Source organism: Mastigoproctus giganteus, chromosome 1 (genome assembly GCF_048544385.1).
Source record: "Mastigoproctus giganteus isolate SK-2022 chromosome 1, ASM4854438v1, whole genome shotgun sequence".
NCBI lineage: Eukaryota > Metazoa > Arthropoda > Arachnida > Uropygi > Thelyphonidae > Mastigoproctus > Mastigoproctus giganteus.
This window is the reverse complement of record NC_143575.1, coordinates 231,543,594-231,563,988: the sequence shown is the minus strand read 5'-3', so window position 1 is coordinate 231,563,988 and position 20,395 is coordinate 231,543,594. Positions and strand designations below refer to the sequence as shown.

At 37.0% G+C, this 20,395-nt stretch overlaps 1 protein-coding gene across 2 annotated transcripts in view; it reads left to right on the top strand.

Moving 5' to 3' along the window:
* Window positions 1-20,395, top strand: part of LOC150091595 (cotranscriptional regulator ARB2A homolog) — a 149,924-nt gene that overhangs the window by 102,777 nt on the left and 26,752 nt on the right. The gene's annotated exons all lie outside the window — the stretch shown is intronic.

The following is a 20,395-nucleotide window of genomic DNA, read 5'->3' as shown; positions in this document are numbered from 1 at the left end:
CTCCCTTTCGAATTTAGGGTCCACTTCCTTTCGGTTTTTCCTCTTGCTTAAGGTGGCTCCGGAACGGGCCTCCTCCATCTCGTCTGGTTGATCTATTATGGCCAGTTCGTCGCTTTGTGTCTGCATCCGGGAGTCCTTAATTTTTTCGTGTCTCCCTTCCATTGTTACGTATTCCGAATAATCGGGAGAGTTCGGATAATCGGGAATGCTTCAGTATATTCTGGTAGTTCTTTTAAAAGAGATGGCAGTTGTTACCTACCACAAGTTAGGTTTATCTGTTGCTGCACAAACAGTTTTCAAAGATATGGTCTATCCCCCACTTCACTTTGGAGGGGGGACAACAGCCGAATGCAAAAATACTCCTAGAAGAGTGGAACTACTTCTCTAGGGGATTTCTAGGGGGCGGCGAGCACAATGGTGGCATTCAAAATACAGTAGTGTGGTCGAGAAGATAGTTCGCGCCTTACCATGGAAAGTTTATGGCGGGGGGGGATACACGATATTCCATAGCTTTCTTCATAAAATCACTTAGTTTGTTGAAAGGTTGGGACCCAGTCACTGTCCAAAGTTACAGTCGCTATAGCACCTCCCTAGTCAAGGTGTCAGGTTGAGACGTGGCTGCCGGGTTATATCGGCAGCCAAATGGTGACCATGCGGTCTGGCAACAAAGGATACAGATAAATAACGCTTCAACCAGACGATGTTCCCAAGTAAATGACAAAAATTTCTCATCAGCGTGATCCTCTGTTCTTTATAATCCTGTGGGCATACTTTTCTTGGGTTAAATAACACTTAAAACACATTTAAAATCAAAAATTACGGAGTTGACTAAAACACGTCCGCACGGTAAGATGGCCATATTGGCGATCCAACCCAAAGGTCGCGGGTTCGAATCCTGCCTCGGGCTTGGATCAGAGTAAAATGCAAAAACTTTGGGAGGTGCATTATGGCCACAGAAGCCGATGCGCCAACAATTAACCAAAAAAAAAACAAAAAAAAAAAAAAAACACGGCTGTCCATATGCTTTCTGAGAACAGAGAGACGCTGTGGTGATCTTGAGAAAAATGTTGGTATCCACATGAGGTTCGAAAAGAATATTCTTGAATCTCGGGTACTACTTGCTGCATTTCTCATCATCAGATTCAGTTGGTGTGCATAGCAGTGAATAAAATGTGCATTTTTGTACCCTTCTTTTATTTTAGCCTGAACTCCCCCTTTCTTTCCTTTCATCACACTTGCGCCATCAAATGTCTGAGCAACCAGTTTTTTGAGTATTTCCTTCGAGGATTATGTCTAACTGATCTAGAATTCACTTCGATATCGATATTCCGTCTGCCGTTTGGTTTTCCGGATTGAAAAAAAACCTCAAAAATGTCTCCATTCAATTCATATCTCAGAACAATTACCATTTGTATATGTTCTGAAAAACATCTGTTGTGTCATCAGCCATGACGGCTAAGAATGAAGCTTTTTAATTTCTCTCTTTATTTCATCCCGGCATATTTGCAGCAAACAGTCAAGATTATTATTCTGATATTTTTTGAAATGCCTTTAAATGCTGCATTACTTTCTAAATGGTTCTTTAAATTGGAATCTAATGAACAGGTGAAATTTATTAATCCTCTGAATACTGGATTTTTAGAATCGCTTTTCGTCATGTCAACGTAAAGGAATTTCAAACTGCCCACAAAATTTAATGCAGTCTATCATTTTAGATGTCTGTAGGCCTCACTAAGCTGTTCTTTAATATTTACGCTTCCTAAAAGCGATAGTGAAATCACATTATCAATATGTTTCTTCGAATTCTCATGTTTTAGTTTTTTCTTTCATTCTGTTATGAAACAACAGGGATTATCTTTATTTTAGATATTTCATTCTGTTTATATTTGTAAAGCCACTTTTTGTCCACGTTACTGTCCCACTTTTTGTCCATGTTTACTGTTCGGAGGTCATCACCTCCGAACAGTAAACATGTAAAACAAAACAAAACAATGCATTTGTAACTTCACAACCACAAAGCCGACCGGGCTAGCCGAGTGGGTAAAGTACCTGCCCGGCAACCCAAAGGTCGCGGGTTCGATTCCCGCCTCGGGCTTGGATCAAAGTACTGCAAAAAACCTTGGGAGGTGCAATATGGCCCCAGAAGCCGATGTGCCAACAACTACCAAATCAAAAAAAAAAAAAAAAAAAAACAACCACAAAGCCAACTTTTCCTTTGGTACTATTCAGTTTTAAAACTGCGAATATATTTCTTATTATTACTTATTCCCCACTGAGAAATTTGAATCTTTGATGTGACCTTTTTTAATTGCATTTTTTCTTGGAGAGATAATTGTGAAAAACTAAGTTGATGAAGTTTATTTGCTGTCACGCGATTTACTTCGTGGGGAAGCATGGAGGCCATGATCAATCAAATTTCACAAAATGGTGTGTCGTAGAAATAATGAAATACACGTAGACATACACATCACCTCATAATATAACTTCAACTTACCAAGTTCAAGTTGCAATTAAGCTGTAATCACATAATTACACCGTTGAATGTTAAGTATTGACTTAACACTGATATTATTTAGTTACTTAATAGGAATTCGGGCGAATAACAAAAAAGACAGCAACATTGTGGCTACACACCCATCATGGTCAACGATGAAATCTGCACTGCGCACTTTACAGTGACTTTGATTCGTTTCACCTGTAAAAAATGTATATTGGCAAGTTGCCAATGGCAACCAACTACCAGATGTTCACTGGAATGCAAAATGTGTCACTGCCTGGCGCACAGTGAGGCGTACGGTTAATTAAACTTCAAAGTTGGAAACGCTCTCGTGTTTTTATTCGTTTATTATTGAAATGATTACTGGAAGTAGAGGGTGCTCATACTATATGCGGGCACTGTTAATAAAAATATTCAGTGTGTTGCATTGTTCTTCACAAAATTTCAAAAAACTCCGTTCACTCTATATCTAGATTTAAATAGCTGGGGGTGCTACAGTGTCTATGGACGAGCCGCCCCTGCTTTCATTTTAAATTTTTTTTTTTTTTTTTTTGACGTTTTTGTACTGTAATCTCGTGTTTATTGCTGCAGTTGTATACAGTATTTTGATTGGACGCTGATGGTGCTATTGTCTTCAAGGTCATAATTTTTAATTCTCGCCCTGACACTGTGTGCACACTAGTTGCTTGATTCATTTTAAATGCTTTATTGATTCGATGTAAATAAAATGGTTAAAAGAAAACTTTATACGTATTTAATGTGACACTTTTTTTTTTTTTTTTGCAACATCTCAAACAGGGCTGGTTCTGTTTTAGGGTGCCGGGTGCAATAATTAATATTTGGCCTACCCAATCGCCCTTGACAGGATTGTTTGGATTTGGGATCCATTTCAATCCGTGCTTCGGGTGCGTTGCACACTCTTCACTGAGAGGGTGCAGCGCACCCGAAATTTTAAGTTACTTTTACTTTTAAGTTCATTTATATGAAAAGGTCGCATGGAATCTACAGCATCTCTATAGATTGACAATTGTGGAATCCACATTGATCATCATTAATTCAGTGGTAGGTTTAAGGGTATTTAAAAGATACTGTAATCTTTTATTGAAAAGGTTTAAGGTTATTTAAAAGATACAGAACATCAAGAAAAGATGCAACAGTTTTCAATGTTTATATTTCTTTATGTATTACTCCAGCATTTTGTGAGTTTGGCACGATTGAAAACATATTACGCGAGTTTATTATTCAGGCAAAAGTATATTTAGTATGTGATTTCTATGCATCCAAGATAATTGGCAAACGTCGATTTAATTGTACCTTAACTATAGCCAGTGTTTCTTCAGAGATGCCATCCAATTCGGCTGTGATTTAACCTTTCAATTCTTCTAAAGGTCCTTCAGATCATAACTACAAAGATTCAGATCCGGAGAATAATACCGTGACCAAGACCATCCAACCCGTATCGTCCAGGATATGGATTAGAGATGACTCTATCACTGATATTTTCCTTCAGAAATGAATGGATTTGTGGTGTGCAATCTTTTCTCATTTGTTGGAAAATGTTTCTTATGTGTTCACTTCTTTGCCTCGAACAGTTGGAACAAAATTGTCTTTATAGAGTCTCAGCATTCTGCATTAACCATGTTCTGCAGACATCCGACGATTCCAACTTATGAAAAAAACATGAGTTGCATGGGCTTCTTCACTCCTTATACAAGCATATTCTGCTTATTGACTTAACTGCCAAAGGGTAAATGGATTTGGTAAGTGGAGTTGTTGCATCTGCAGTTTGGGATAAGAATTATCACTTTCTGTATTGCAATATTTTCAGATATCTACACTCTCTTCTTTCTACCAGCAACGCACTTTTGTCTGCTACAGAACCAGGCTGTTCAAGCTTTACTGGCCTGAAATTTTTCCAAACCTTTTCTGTACTAAATCTCACTTCAAACTCCGCTAGTTTGATAAAAACGTTTCGCACCAAAAGCACGCTGCTGAGTAGGGTACGCCAACTTGCTTTACAGAATTTTCTGTTAAGGTGCATCACTAACCAATAAAAAAAACTTCCATATCTTACTGCTTAATAACGACAAACTCACAGTACCAGCCCAATACATCAAAAATACAGGCATTCAAACTGTTGCGACTTTTGCTGAAATCCATTAAATATCTAACACTTGACAGTGTTAGATATTTAATGGATTTTATCCAGCAGATTACTTGGGAGCTGAATCATATAGACAAATTTACTGCAACCCAGGACAGCCAGCTTGGCAAGAGAGATGATATAAATTTTATTGCAAAAAATAGGATTAATTTTACTAATTGAGATTTTGATTAATACTATTCATATAATCAAATTAATAATTGTAGTCAACAGCTATTTTGTTACCAGGATAAGACAACATTACAATGTTTTTAGTTTTGGATGTTTGTTATTTGGTTTTTAGGAGCATTAGCAACTAAGGCCATATTGCTCGGGGATATGCGGTGGTCATTCCCTTGACCTTTCCACATCCTCCGTATTTGGTGGTGACGGGCTCGAACCCCGGTGTAATCAAGAAGCGTGTGCTACGCACTGCTGCTCCTTCCCACCTGGCTACGGAGGCGCCCTCAGTTTTGGTGTCTAAGTAGAAATTTTTATTTATGTGTAGGCAGGCAACAAAACTTTGAATCTCGAATGCTGGGTAGGAAAACCCGCTCTTCTTTACGAGGGACGTTTGAATAGTTTGTGGCCCCTGAACATGAAGAGGTAGCGGAGAAAGTTTTGTTGCCTATACACAAAAATAAATTTCTTATAATAATCTAATAACCACAGTTATTAGATTATTATAAGAAAGCGTGTATACCCTTCCAACGCCGTATTTATGCAATACCTTGCAATTGCTGTCTGATGCAATAGAAGCGTTATCTGACGCAATACCTTTGCTTTGCGACAAACAAAATGACTGTAATCAAACAATATCTTATGTTTCACTACAAATGTTACTTTTTTTTAAGGTGATGCAGTTTTTTTGTCACTCTTTACCACTGTCTTCTCCCACTCAACTATCCCTTTATCCGCAGCAGCTTGCCATTCATGTCACACTGCTCTAATTTGTACAGCAGTCTTTTTTATGTGCAACAGTATCAAAAGCTGTCCTGAAATCCAATATATGATATAAAAATTATTTTTTGCATCCTGTTCCTTTGTGACCACAGTATCCAATCAAATCCATGCTGTGGCTGTAGTATATAATTGCAGTCTTGTCTAAATAGAACTGCGTTACTGCTTTAACCAGTGATTCCATTATTTTCCCCGGAAAGAAGTTAAACTAACAAGTCTGTGATTACTCTTGGCTCCCTTTGTGAATTGGGGATATATTCGCACATCTCCAGTCCGCGGGGACCTCCCATAAATTCAAGGATGTTCTCATAATTATGGCTAAGGATTTGCATATTATTTCCGTTGCTGCCTCCCTTAATATAATTGGTAGATCCCCCCCCCGCCCAGCAGGTGCCTTTCTTATGTTTAACTTCAATTTTTCTTCCACTTTCCTCTCAGTTATTACAAAATCATTTAGTTCCCTTTTAGAGTTTGATAGACTTCTGGCATCCTCCCCTTTTATAGAATTCCTCATGTGCGAAAAGTAAATGCAAATACTCATTCAGTTTGTCAGCAACCTGAGCAGGATCATCAACGGTTGAACCATCGATATTAAGCGGACCAATTTGATTCATCCCCTTCTTTCTAGTGTTTACATAAGTAAAGAAGTCTTTGCTGTTTTTCTTTGCATCCTTTACCAAAGATTTCTCGTAACCTGCCTTCGCTTGCCTAACCTCCTTTGTAACTTGATTACAGATATTCGTACAGTATTAATTTTACTCAAGCAGAAAGTTTACCTTGAAAAGTTTTAATTGAGAAATCCTTAGGCTGAAGCCATTCGCTATCAAGTAGCAGATGAGGTAATTACTACCCCCACTGCTGAGGCAGCAATTACCTCACCTGCTATTCTTCCCCCTCCCAGCATATGTTAAGCAGAAATAAATATTTTATTTTTAAACTCTTTTTCTGAAAAATTAAAAGTTTATTGCTTCGGGTGAGTAGCATATTAGGTGATCGGAAATGATTACTCTTAGTGTACCGGCTGTATAAAACCAATTGCATGGTCTACAACAAGCATCAGCATCCCTAGTCATACTGGAAGATTTTCTGATGCATTTCAGTGCTATTATGCTTTCTATTATTTATTACCACCTCATTTTTAATATATGTTTAAATATATTGAAGTAATAGTTTGTAATGTTTTGTCAAATAAGATTTTTATGTTTTTCACTGTGGGCTACTTTATTTAGGTACACTACCTGATAGCGAGTACATTCTCTTCTAGCCTTTAGAGCAGCCTAAATTCTTCGTGGCATGCGCTCAACAAGGCATCGAAAGCGGGCCATGTGGATTCTGGTCTATGTTGACTCAGTTGCTTCCACATTTTCTGCAAATTGGGTGGTTATTGTTCTCTACTCGAAAGTGCTCTTTCTACCTTATCCCGTAGGTGTCAGTTGGATTGAGATCTGGTGACTGGAAAGACCACCATAGTAGACCGAATTCACTCATGGTCCTGGAACCAGTTCTGTACAGTTCTGGCCTTGTGACATGGCGCAAGGAATAACCCACTTGCAGGTGATACACTGCAGCCACGAAGAGATGCGCCTGGTTGGAAAGAATTTCTAGATAACCTGTGGCATCCAAATTTTGTTCTGCCGTTATCAAGACGTCCATTGTGTATCACGAAACTTCCCTCTGCACAGACACACACCATTAAATTTCTGCCACCAGCCTGCATTGTTGACACCTGGCAGGATGGGTCCTGCATGATGGGGGCCACTGTTCAGTACTTGTGTTCCTCAGTCCAATGTAATCTTAATTTCTTGTTTTTTGCTGACAGGTGTGGAATTCAGTTCGGTCATCGCTGCTATATCCATCCGTGCCACGGTAAGACTAACTGTTCGTTCTGAAATGGCTACCACTGTTGTTCTGGTTGTTACTTGACTGACTATAGCCTGTTACCCTGCACAAACCTTGTCAGCCTCTCGCATCAGCGAACTGTTTCCGACCACAGGATTGCTGTTGGACCAATCTCGATACAGCTGAGACATAGTCATACATGGAAACCCAAGCAGAGTTGCCGTTTTTCAGAGACTCATATCGGCGTGTCCGGCTCCAACTACCATGCCACGTTAAAAGTCACTGTAATCTTTTGTCATGCCCATTCTTACACTGAATTCCACACATTACGTATCTGCCTACCTGCTTTATATCGCACGGTACAAACGAACTACGTGATACTGAAGGAGTGCTCCATTTCAGGAAATGTGTAGGTCTACATAATAAAATGGCTACTCAGTGTATAATAATAATTTATAAATTAATTAACTTACAAATAAGAAAAAAAAAAAAAAAGACAGTGCTACTTTATTAATATATTGACTTGCTTATTTCTGTATTCTTTAATGCCAAAATAGCCTTAAATTGGAATACAGTACGTATTTCCTTAACCATATCTGATTCGACTGGGATGCCTGCAGATTTTAATAGTTGTAATGGATAGATGGTACTAACAAAGAAAAATGGTTGCTGATAGCTGGCTTACAGTATTGTATTCTCTTACTGGAAAATAGAAACTCTGACATTCGGATACCAAGATTAATTATGTATCTGCTCAAATTTGTAGTAGATGTAGTAGTGACCGTTTTAATCTTTTGAAAAAAAATTCTGCGAAGTATAACAGACAGATATTTAGTTTCTGCTGCATGCCTTTTCTGTTGATATTTCTATGGAAACTGCTCATCTAAATCGGCATCTGTAATTCTCCCACTCTCTTCCAAACAAGTTTCGCAACCAGTCATCATCCATTCACTCTCAAACTCCGAAACAGAACCAACTTTCCCTCTTCATAATTTATCTCTTGTACTTCTGTTTTCTGGAACAACCTGCCTTCTCATGTATTTCCGAAAATTACAATCTACAGAAATTCAACGAGTATCTTCTGTATTTTCAAGTTACAACCCATGCATAGTTCTAATACATTTCGTGTTTGTGGCGTTCATTAGAAAGAAAGAAAGAAACGAACGCTTTACGTGTAATACAACAGCTCAGTAGTTGCTAAGCAACAACAGCTTAATACAAATTGCAAATTTATCGGCCTGTGCTTTTTTTTTTTTTTTTTTTTTTCAAGCACAGGCCGATTTTATGAAATGATCTGAGAGAGGTTAAAATTATAAATTTATTAATTTAGGTCATTCTACGTTAATGCACACTTGGCACATACTACTATACTGTATTTTATTTAATAAAAACTTTAAAATTACTGTTTACACGCTTTTTATTAGAATTACTGTAGGTAATAAATGAATTCCAAACCGCCTTAAAAAAAAGTTGCTTTTATTCCCCGAGGCAGTTTTAGCTTGAGGAAAAATGGTACAGATTCAACGCGCAATATAAAACTTGAATTGAGTGTTTCGATCATCCTGTGGTGCAGCCGCACCAGAGGACTAAACTGAGGTGAGGGGGCCAGAAAAAAGAAAAATTCCTTCGTAGCAGAGTGGTCAGTGCGAGGGTGCATAAGTACAAGTGCCTTGAGTGACCGAGGTTCAAGCCCGTGACTGCTAAATACAGTACTGTTTCTTTTATTCTCTCTCTCTCTACCATGTGATCACTCCGGAGTATAAACAGAAAATTTAAATTACATAAAATATAATAAAAATGAATGTCGCAGTAGGGCTGAAACCTCGTGATGATACGACACTGACTGTGCGTCTTCTGAACAAAATTTGAGTTACAGTATTTCTATTTTTTTGGTGGTGGTGGTGATGACTTCCCCCCCCCCCCACCTGGAACTGGAAGGGGTTGTGTAAACATTTTTGTTCATAAATTTGATTATTTTAACCCTGAACATAGTTATGTTTTCTGTGATAAATCAGAGGGAAAATAGAAAATAAAGGCTGCTATTTTCACACTATTTTATAATGCTAACTTTAAGTGATAATTAAAAAAATGGGGATACATTTGTTGATCTATTCATGCTGTTGGAAATGAAATCATCTTCCCAGAATTAGTTAGCAGAAACTTGGCCTCTTATAAATGGAATGCTTGTTAAGTAACATCCACGAATGCTTCACCGTTCATTTTGCTATTGGTCGAGTGTAACAGTTTCGTTAGAACACGGAAGGTCTCCCTGCCATAGCTACCATCATCAACATCCGTAAAATAATTTACGGCACACTGAAAGGGCGGAAACTTTTAGGGGCAGTGAGAGCTGCCGTAAAGGAGTGGCATGTTGTGAAAGGGTCGACCGAGCTATTGACGTCTTCCCTTTCTGCGTGCAGACTAAGGTCATCAGGGTTGGGCCAACTATGGGGACAGGCAGTTGGGCCGGATGCTCTCCCCATCACACCCTCAACGTATCGTCAAGGGGAATTACGTCACCATTTTCCCTCGCTCTCTCGCATTGTCGGACTGCATCTCCTGGTTGTTCTGCTTCTCTGGCTGGCGGCTCCAACCCAATGTCGAGGGCGTTTCGGAATGGGCGTGGGGAGGTGACGAAATGGTTATAGTGTGGTACGGTAAGTTCGTTGTGTCAAGTTGGTTTACATTTATCGTTTTGAATTATTTACAGATTTACGCTTGCCTGTCATTATAAGGTGCCTTTTATTGCCATTTGGTCCCTGACTTCCAAGCATTCTTTTTTAAATTGGCAGATTTTTTATTTATTCACATGTAACAGTAAAGCGTGTTAAGTTTACAACACTTAAGTCGAGGTAATATCAGGTGAAAAGTGTCAATTTATCTTTCAAAAAAAAAAAAAGATGTTTTATACGTACTAGTATTTTGTCGTAGTAGATCTGTTGTTTTTCCTCTCTCCCTTAAAAAAAGTTAATTAATTAAATAAAAAATAAAATAATAATAAAATTTAAAAAAAATCACTCAGTTTCAGTTTATTATTTATTTTTTGCTATTTTTTCCCTCAGATTCATTAATAAACAAGTCGGTTTTTTCCTTCTCTAGTGACCCACCTGAATTTTGTAAGGAAACATGTAGCTCACCCTTTAACCTGGTCTGAAAGGATATCTTCTTTATGTTCAATACCTGGAACAGTTTTCTTGTTGAACAACACGAGCTACTCAGAATAGCCTCATGCAAACGCTTCTGGATCACCCTTGCAATTAACACAGTGGCTGTGATTACTGTCTTTCCACACCATATAGAGAAAAGACCTAGCTTCGAATCTCATCTTATGAGGATTTTTTAACACCATGTCTGAATTAGTCGGTTTAGGGACGGACTGCGGCGTCCTCTTAACGTAGATATGTGGATACGTACGCTAGATTTTCTTTAGTTGATCTCACTTTTTTTTCCCCTTCTCTCATTACTTTTGTATTGTTTATATCATAGCAGTAGCACAGTGGTTACAATCTTAGTCCTTCCAAGTCACGTGGAAAAGGTCCCGGTTCGAATCCCTTCAAGACGGGAGGAACTTGAACTTTTTTCAGACGTGTGGGAAGGGCTGCAACGTCCGCTTTACGTATATTGCATTTTCTCTAGTTTATTATTATTATTATTTTTTTTTTCATAAATAAACCAACCATAGAGTAAACGCAGGTTAGAGACACAACACACTGATGCTTAAAAAAAGCAAAAAAAAAAAAAAACTTCCATCCAATATCTTCATTTACATACGCTCTTGAATTACACAAGATTTCTTCCAACATTGGATTGAATTACACAAAATTTGTTCTAACCCTTTGGGTAAAAGAAAAAGAAAACTTTCTTATATCAGTCTACAAACTATATTAAGTATATGTCCTCTTAACTCCCCAGAATATCCCCTCTCCCCTAGACGCCTCCGTAACCAGGTGGGAAGGAGCAGCAGCAGTGCGTAGCACACGCTTCTTGATTAGACCGGGGTTCGAGCCCGTCACCACCAAATACGAAGGATGCGGAAAGGTCAGGGAATGACCACCGCATATCCCGGAGCAATATGGCCTTAGTTGCTAATGCTCCTAAAAAAAAACCAAAAAACCCTTAAACCCCTCTCCCCTACGGTGTTCAGGCAGTATGGTAGTTTTGCCTCTGTTGCATGTCCTCTGGTTTATATCGCCTGCGAAATAATAATAAAAAAAATACACTCATTGTTTTACTCGATTCTCTTAAAAGCTTAAATTCTTTGCAATAGGAATGCTTCTGTATATCAAAAACTAAACTTGTTACCCTTTGCCTCACCTTTTCCTACAAATCTGCATTGTTATTGAAAAGAAAAAAACCTGTACATGTGTACGGTATTGATGATGGCATAACCAGGAAGTAAATTTAATTTCACACAATGAAATTTACCTCCTTTTCCATACTATCAAAATTCCTATACATCATAGATACACACCGTTTAGAGAGTTTCATGTCGGCCTTCACAGTAGTTCCTTAGTGTTTTTCAATGCCAAGTGCCTCAAGTTTGTTACTATTCAAAGTAATAATCTAAGAGATTATTGCCCAAATAGCGACCCCAAAATAACTTACGACTTGGTGGGGTCGAATTGAAAATACAGTAGTAGAGGAAGAAAGGGAACTGGGAGTTAGGATACGGGCAGATATGAAGTTTTCTGAGAGTGTAAACAGGCGGCCAGGAAAGTCCATGGTGTCCTATCGATGATTTATCGAACAATATCCTGTAGAGATAGGAAGGTCATAATCCCTTGGTAGAAGGCAATTGTAAGGCCGCATTTGGAATATTGTGTCCAAGTATGGAGACATCATTTGAAAAAAGTCATTAAGCTCCTTATCTTATTTTCTTATCTACTTTTTTGTTTGTTTGTTTTTGGCTGGTGCAGAAAAAGCCTGTGGCTTCTTGACACTATATGGCCAGTAGTGAATGTAGAACCTTACATTTTCTAATATTTCCATGATTTATCTAGATAATGTTGAAGTAGCATATCTTGGTTACAATCGTTTACTACACTCTAAATCTTTATATCATCAGCAAACTTTGGCATTAAATCTGTTATGCCTTCTTCAATGTCATTAACAAATATAAGAAACGACAAGGGAACTAGTACTGGAACCTTTGGAATTCCACTCGAGATCCTTCTCCACTCATAGTAATAGTCCTTTAGAATGGTGAAACTGCCATACTATGTAAATATATTAGCTATTTTTTAAATGCAGTGATAAGTACTCGATTTAACATATGTATTTACGTTAAGTTGTTATTGGTGTATCTGCATCTCCTGTTTCTGTTGAATGGGATTATTGCCTACAAAAGAAAGCTGTTTTATTGGCAAGTCCAGCGGACCACTTTCATACGTTACACGGACCACAGGTTAGGAAATACTGATTTAACCAACCTTTTATTCATCTTAATGCTTTGTTACCAGTGGTATTTTGTTCTGATTTATATGTTCATGTGAGTCGGTATCAAAAGCCGTACTGAAGTGTAAATATGCAATATCAGAATTATCTTTGCATGCAGTTCTTTCCTGCCAACGACATCCGCTTGACGTATGGACTTTTAAGAAAGTAATCCGCATTAAGCGGACACAACTTTTATTCTTAAGTGTCTTACATGAGCTAAAATGGGTCAAGTATTTCTTGTCCACCCTGTATTTCATTTTTGACAAAGTGATACTGATAAGAGAGAAAAGGGTTCGGAAGAACGGAAAAAAAGAAATATAGCTTTGTTATATTAGATAATAACAATTACAATCAGTTAAGTGTTTAGATCAGCAAATGAATAGTCAGCATGATAAATTACTCATTTCTTTATCTGTATCTTGCAAGAGCTTACCCATCAGGAATTGTAAAATTTATGCAAATGGCTAAAGGACACTAGAACCAGGCACTGTCATGCTTAACTAATGAATCAGGGCCAAGGATCTATATCTCAACAGCAGCACGGTATTGAAAAACACAATTGCAATATATTCGTGGGAACTTCCTTCAAGAAAATTAAAATAATTTAATAACCATTTGGAATATCCTCGTGTCTAATCTTACCACATAAGTTGTTAATTGTATAACCGTGATCGACAGTAATAGTCGAAAGCGGAAACAATTTTACCATCAGCTTGGACGTTTTGTTAATTCGTGACCAGACGGAGACAGTCTATCCTTGGCACAGTTCTTTGCTTTAATCGAAATTTGACTTGTCTGATAGTATCATTACCGTCGAAACGATTGTCGAATGAATAGCAATTCTATAAATGTGGCAGTGATAACTGAATTGTATTTACCCATTTACCAAGTAATCCGTGAAACAAACGAAAGAGGGAGTTGCTGCATTTCTCGATTTTCCTGTTGTGACTAGACTGGTAATAAAGTGGTAGCAGATAGCATGCGCACGACCTCCTCAAGTAGTTCACAGAGTTAATACAAAAGTGTATAAAACTTGCCGAAGTCTGCTGCCAAGATTTAGTTCTGGGAGGGTAAAATTCAGTATTAAAAAAAAATAAACGCTTTCCCATATACGTATATGAAAGATCAGATAATGTGTCAAAATATAAACCGAAGTGTTTAGTATTTTAGAAATGTACTTTTGGTTTGTATTGTTTAGATTTTTTGCCAAGACAACTAAGACCATTGAAACGGCAGGATGGTTGGTTTGTCTAATTTTCTGAATGAAAAATTTTTGAGGTTTCTAGAGAGGTGAAAAAAAAAAAAAAAATATATATATATATATATATATAACACCGTCAAGACTGGCTAACTCCACCACTGCATGGAAAATGCGACCAAACGTTCCTTCTGAATTTCAGCGGACTGGAATCTGCCCAAGCCTTTTCTGCATAGTGTGACAGAGGTAGTAACACTATTCGTGAGGGAAGAAGCATTTTTAACCTTAAAAAAACAGGAAGAAAATGGGGGGGGGGCAGATTTGATTCCGTATGGCTTTCCTTTGCTACTCTGCCCTTTAACTGAGAGCAGCGGTGTTAGGTTTTCCAGAGCTCTTGCAGGGATTGCGGTGCTGCACGAAAATCCCTGCAAGGTATCTCTCTCTCACACACACACACACACACACACACACACACACACACACACACACACACACACACACACACCATGAAAAAAGCCAGGGTTCGATTTCATCACTGTATTTGAGAAATACTTTCTTATGAGATGGGGAAGACTTTTATGTGTTTTTTTTTTTTTTTTTTTTTTTTCCTTGTTTTTTTTACTATGGCCAAGTTAGTCGGCTTCGGAGGTTGATATTTCATCGCACAAAACAGCCATAGCGTGCAAGCCGTTCACAAAAAAAATACGTTAATTCCTCATGGTCTTAATTGCCTCAACACAAACCTAATTGAGCCCATTCTGCTGATGAAAATTGTGCCTGATCTCGGTAGAATTCTCCATGCTGATACAGGCTGATTGCTTGTATCAGCGTGGTTTTGTGAAGCCACCTAAGTTCACTTCAAGACTCACGCTGTCTTTTTACCAAATTATTAGCAGGTGGTTTCTGTACACCATCCCCCCACCCGAAATTTTTAACATTCTCCACTGGCACTGGAGTCCACTCATTAGGGTGAACGACTAACAATTTAGAGTTTGTGGAGTGTTGTCTTTGATATTCAATGCATAACCAGCTAATTCTTCAGAACTTAATGGTTCCTCGCCCCTACATAATACACTAGGTAATATTTCATGCTTTTTCACTTGAATACGTGAGTCTTGATTTTTCTGTTTTCAACGTGTTTCTTGAGAGAGAGACTGTGTATAAATTTAATTTACGAAAGCAGTCGTTGACACAAGATCAAAAGTCATTTTTTTAACACCAAAAGAAAAAGTGGTGGAAGTTCCTTCCACTGTAAAGAAGGTACATTGTGTTTGAATCCTTTTTTTTTTTTTTTTTTTTTTTGGCGCCAGGGAAGGGGGGGGGGGAGATCCCGATACAATTTCTTGAATTAATCAAATTTGTCTGTAATATGAACCATAACTTTAGCACCCTCCAGATTATGAAGAGTTTAAATCAGTCGCATATTTTCCCTATGTAGGTGAATTTCGAGTGGTTTCATTTCGAACGAATTCACACCAGTAGTTTCTCATTCTTTTAACTTGTGTTATTTATATATGTCCGCTATTATAATATAGAAAAATAATAATCATTATTATTATTGCGTGTGTTCATCCTATGGAAGCCTCTGTATCTCTATATGATTAAAGTACAGTACGTGGTTACTCCATCAAATGTACATATTCTTCACCATTAGAATCGAACCAACCTTCTACTCATATCTGAAATAATATGAGTAATTCGGTAGTATTGGGATTAACCAAACTAGCCTGCTAATAATATAACCCGATAGCGTTATCGCAGTAGAGAGTACGAAACATCTGGAGTATACGTGATCTGAATTTGATCACGTATGACTGAGTAATAAAAACGCATATGAAATTGTGCTATCCATTATCTTACTATTCAACTGGCAGCGTAGTTCCTATAAATCCCGATTTACATCAGTTAATTCATCAATTAATTCAGTCAGATCAGTTACTTAATTTCGTATTTCATTAAATTAAATTGTGGTTAATATCATAAACTCGGCTCCTAGCTGGGACTTTTCGAAAAATATGTATTCCAGAATGACTTTGATGATGTATAATAGATTAAGATAAGAAAAAAAAAAAAAGATCAAAGAACAATTTAAATTTTTTTGCAATTATAATTTTTTTGGTGTTTTGGTTTCCATTTTTTAAGAATTTCTATATTTGCGATCGTTGCCTTAGAAAACAGTGCAGTTATTTAACAAGTAAACACTAGTAATTCTAACTCAGTTAATATACTTCCAGAATTCCACATATAAAAATCTTTTCTAAAATTTGAAAATTATTAAACAAAACTGCCGTATTTGGTTACAGTTTTCCCACCCTTAGGGTTAACATTTTCATTTTCGTGGACATGCGTTTAATTTTATTAAGTGCCTCTTTTTCGGTCACATTTTATGGTGCAGATTTAAATAATTGTATTTTACATATAACAGTGGACAGTTAATCAAATGAGTGGTGAAATAGGATGGTTAGCTCTCACAATTAAACCTTTCTATCCTTCCCCTACCACCCATAAGCGTCAGTTCAATCTGAGGTTCTACTTGATGATCTATGTATTCCTTCGTCACGTTTACTACCTGAAAGGTTTACGACATCGTGGAATTCAAAGAAATTGCACACTTTTGATTTCAGCATTATTATTATTGTACCCTTGTGGAATTGGATGCAGTTGTTCTGAAGACTTGCGCTTCCCTAAATCTGCTTTCTGGCGATGTAATATCACATTTCCTTTCAACCTTTCTGGCCTCTTTCAGCTGAATTCTCATAAAATTATTCCTTGAAAGATGTGTAAATTATTACTTTTAAAGAAGCTCATAATTTACTATCGGTCAAAGTAAAGCAATTGGCAAAAGTAGACAGAAAGAGAGAGAGAGAAAAACTACATTTTTTTATTATTATTTAAGTTGAACTCTATACATTTTAGATAACTAGAACAAGTTTATAGAATATTCAATGCCTTTTATATTAGTATTTTCGTATTCTGACATTAGTTAGTGCATCTGCATCATTGCCACATGGTTGAATTTTTTGGTCAAGCCGAAAGTGGTACATTGGCATCATCTTTCACAACGAGTTGCCCTCCTTATTACTTCAAATAAGTAACGCTTCTCAATTAGAGAAGACTACTATTACTTATTTGTTAGTCTTCTCTAATGGAGAAGCGTTACTTAATTGAAATATAAGGAGGGCAATTCGTAGTGGAGAATTTCACAATATGATGCCAATCTACAAAGTTCAGTTTGTCTGAAAAATTCGGCTATGTAATAATGGTGCAAATACACTAACAAATGCCATAATTTGAATTTTACATAGTTTGAGGCTTTCTGCCCTAAAACATTATTAGTATGTTTTGTATTTATGTTTCTTTCAGTTTTCTTATCCAATTAATACACAGATTATTTACTGGGTGTTTTTGATTTATCTGGGTTTTTTTTTACCAGATTATGAACTGGATATAAAATTACTTTGTTCATGTTCAAGATAACTAAATGGTAATTTTAGTTAGTAACTCCTCTGACCGTTGTCGTCCCGGTGTATAAACAGAAAATTTATTTTATTTATTTTATATTTTAAGCTGAACAGCTTTTTAAAACTGAATCAAAACTTGAAGTTCTGGCAGTGCGAGAAAAAAAAATAATAATAATGAAACGGAACAATATTATTATTTTATTTATTGTGCTATGCAGCCCCAGCCAGCTTTCCTGGCAACCCCGCAACCTAATTAAAATACTGTACCACTGAACGATGTTGATGTACAATTATCTTAAATTCTCTCGTAGAGGGTCAATTCCTTTCCTTCTCAGTGTAATGTCCATATCACAATGCAATACCATGACGGTATCTGACTATAAAGTCCCAATATAAGGTTGTGATTATCTCCAGGGATCCAGTTGACACTTATAGGTCCACCATGAAGATTCAAAATGAGTAGAAGTATGAAACGAGTTGTAGTTATAATGAAGAAATCAACTTTTCCTCAAACCTGAACAGTCCCAAAAATACAGCAATTAACAGTAAACGGGGAATACCTCAGTCAGTCTCCACGTACAGTCCCTAGAACCACAATAACACCAGAGTATCGCGGAAGCAACCACAACGCGCAGTCCAACCGGCTCGTGGTGGTGGTCTAGCCCGACCACTGGAGCCCCAATTTTTCCGATACAAAAGAAAAAAAGGCTCTAAAACAGTACCAAAATAGGAGAATTGAGAACTCAAAGACTGAAAAATTTCACGTTAATCTTGAGTTTCGGCAGCGTTATTTTATAAATTACATAAATTTAACTTTTAAAGGAAAGCATGAAATTATGAAAATGAAGTTTGAAGTTTTCTAATTATGAAGTTTCGTTTGAAGTTTTCTAATTATGAAGTTTCGTTTGAATAATAATAATAAATGGAATTCAATATTAAATATTACTTATTTATTAAATTAATTATTTAATTAATTAAATAAATTTATTAAATTAAATATTGCTTAAAGTGAACAAATTTTGTTTGTTCGTGGTCTACTAGATTCTCATTAGAGCATATACAACCAAACTTTGCATGGCTTTCGCTTTCTCTCAAAGGGGTTGGGGGTTCCGATGGATGGTCGGCATCCAAAGACTCCTCCCCTCCCTGCCATTTTTTTTTAATTTCTAGGTTCTGTGAAGATAAATAGTTCTTTGGACTAGTTTTCATCCAAAATATGTTTCAAAACGATAAAAACATATTACCAAGAGGTGTTTTGTTTTCCTTAACTGCAGAAATTATACCTCCTTCTTTAAGAGGAGTGTTTCCATTTACAATGGGTTTCCTCAGCCTACTGGCGCACTATGGCCATAGTCGCCGATGCGCCTAATAAATCCCGAAACAAACGAACAAACAAACAAACCTCAGCCTACAAGTTATTTTTTGGTGGGAATTTTTTCCCACCATGAAGTGCGGTTCAAGGTGTCTTGGTCAGTTAAACCTCGGGCTGTCATGCACTCCCGTACTCCATCCATCCATGTCCTCCTAAGTCTTCCTCTTCTCCTTTTTTGTCTGGAGGTATCCATTCCAGCATAACCTTGAATTCTTGCATCCGTTTTACATGTCCATACCATGTTAAATGCAGAAATTATATAATCATTAAATAACTAATAACATTCCAAATATTTATCTTTTTGATGAAGCTGTATAAAGCAGTGCGTCATGTATTTCCCTCTTTTAATTTGAATCTTCTATGTTAACTTTATATCTTTATATATGTTAAGGAGCAAAAACCACATATAGGAGACCTTTTAAGTACGGAAAGAACTGAATCGAAATGATCATATATTGAAAGTTGCTGTAGCCGAGTGAGCAAACACGAACAGAAGTACACGTGCTTTTAATTCGAGTTTCAAGCCCGCATGACTATTAAATACGGTGATGTTCTCGTATCTTTAACTTGTGATCTCCTGTGGTCGTACTGGAGTATAAACAGAGAATTTATTACTTTACTGTGTAACTTTTAATAAATCCTGTGAGCTGTTAATACATTATTGAAGATTTCAGCTATATGTGAGGAGTAAAAAAAAAAAAACTAGAAAAGAGAATGTTTAGATCTCACTCCTATTCGTCTGGATACTTAACTGTATATTTGTTATAGTTTGTGTATTAATTTTTTGCAAATATTTTTATATTTGTAACACAGCAAACAGTTTATTAGAATACCACTCTAAAGTTTTCCATGCTCCTCCGGTTTATTAATGCAGATCGTATTGTGTCCTTCAGTTCCTAGATAGTGGAAGGAAATAGATTCATGCTCCCGATGATTCTTCTGATCTATTCCAAAAAAATTAGATTTACCATATGCAGAATTCAAAAACAAGTGACAGCATTTGGTTTCGCACGAACACTTTTCTTTTTTTCTTTTTTTTTTGTATTAAAATCAATTAGCAAAGATTGTATTAAAAACAAATCTGCTTTGCAGATTTGTTTCCCAACTGCCAAACAAGTTTTAACTAGTTCGTTCTCGTCATTGGACTGTTATCTTTTGTGCATGTCACAGCCAGTCGATTGCGAAAATTGATGAGCAATAAGTGAACGTTAAATTTTAACTGGCCGAAAGTGAAACCAAGATTCATTGTGTTGGGATTACGCTTAACAATCGCACTGAAAAAGAAGTTTACGTAAAGAGAGAGAGAGAGAGAGAGAGAGAGAGAGAGAGAGAGAGAGAGAGAGTTGAAGATGAACCTAATTTTGAGTGAAAGTGGTCATTCACGATAACACAGCGGGTGAGGAGACTACTTAAGAGGAAAGATGTTAACTATCTCATAAGCACGCAGTAAACACTGCCATAGATGATAATGTTATTGCTGGTTCTTCTC